Source organism: Mus pahari, chromosome 8 (genome assembly GCF_900095145.1).
Source record: "Mus pahari chromosome 8, PAHARI_EIJ_v1.1, whole genome shotgun sequence".
Taxonomy (NCBI): Eukaryota; Metazoa; Chordata; class Mammalia; order Rodentia; family Muridae; genus Mus; species Mus pahari.
In genome coordinates, this window is record NC_034597.1 from 48980632 (window position 1) to 48982134 (window position 1503).

The window sequence follows — 1503 nt, forward strand, 5'->3', positions numbered from 1 at the left end:
GAGAGAGAGAGAGAGAGAGAGAGAGAGAGAGAGAGAGAGAGAGAGGAGGGAATGAGCCTGGCATGAGCTTTTGAAACCTCAAAGCCCATGCACAGCAGCAGGCCTACTGCACCAAGGTCACACCTCCTAACCCTTCCAAACTAGAGGCTAAACACACAAGTGTATGAGCCTGTAGGGGAGGGGCATTCTCACCCAAACCACCACAGTGATGTAGCCTCGTCTCATCTTTCTCGGCAAACACAGATTTTGTAAACCCCTCCTCCCAAAAATTCCACCAGAGAATTCCTACAGCTGATAAACAGCTTCAGCAATGTGGCCAGATACAAAATTAACTCAAAGAAATCAGTAGCTCTTCTCTATACAAGCAATAAACTAGTTCTCTCCCTCCCTCCCTCTCTCCCTCCCTCCCTCTGTCGCTCCCTCTCTCCCCCTCTCTCCTCTCACTCTGATTTAGATTCTTTCACAGCACAAGTGTAAGTCCTCATTCTTTTTTTTTTTTTGAGCCAAAATTTATTTACTTCTTGCATTTAAAGTATTCCTCGATGACATCCTTGACCTGAGATTCTTTGCCATAGTCCTTAACCACTACACAACTGCAACCAACCACCTTTCAAGGTTTCCCCTCTTGATCGATTTTTACAGAGGCCTACCCATTCCCCTAGTTTCTTGTTGTCATCAACCTTTATCAGGTTGATTTGGTGCTCAGCACAAAGTGCCTCCACCAGCTTGACATACACGGGCTCATCACAGTTGGACGTGAGCACACAGGGATGGGCTTGGCACTTGTCTAAGGCTTTGGCAGTTTTGCGTGTGCCACGCGCTAGGCCATCATGGATGAGGGCCATCTTCAGCATCTCTTGTAGAGCAGTGTTAACATCCATTACACCTCCAGCAGCTATGCTTTCCTCAGCCATGGCGGTGGATTACGGGTAGCACAGAATCTTGAACGCACCAGAGCTTCTGCCTCCATGCAAGTTGGTGCCAGCAGGGGAAAAAAAAGTTAGTCCTCATTCTTTAGTGAAGGTCTTGGGAGGAGCCATGGAGAGAAGGAACAGACTTTGATGGTGAATTAATTAGCATCCTCATTACTGGGGCAAAGTACTCAACCCAAAGCAAATTAAGGAAAGAGATGTTTCTTTTGGTTGACAGTTTAAGGGTACAGTCCTTCACATGAAGGTCATTATTGGCTGCAGGAGCTCAAGGCTTCTACATCTGCATGTGCTCAGGACTGGAATCCCTTTCCCACTTTGAGTTCAGTATAGAACCTAGGCCTGCAGAGCAGTAGCTCCCACATTCAGGTTAAGCCTTCTCACTTCAGTGAATCTAATATAGACAATCATTCCCAACTGTGCCCAGAGACTTGACTCCTTGGTGAATGTATGTTGACAATAAATATTAGCCGTGCCGGGCATGGTGGCACATGCCTTTAATCCCAGCACTTGGGAGGCAGAGGCAGGTGGATTTCTGAGTTCGAGGCCAGCCTGGTCTACAGAGTGAGTTCCA

General features: G+C 47.2%; 1 pseudogene; it reads right to left on the reverse strand.

Moving 5' to 3' along the window:
* Positions 1-514: 514 nt before the first annotated feature.
* On the reverse strand, positions 515-914 carry LOC110325911 (annotated as a pseudogene).
* Between the last annotated feature and the right edge of the window lie 589 nt (positions 915-1503).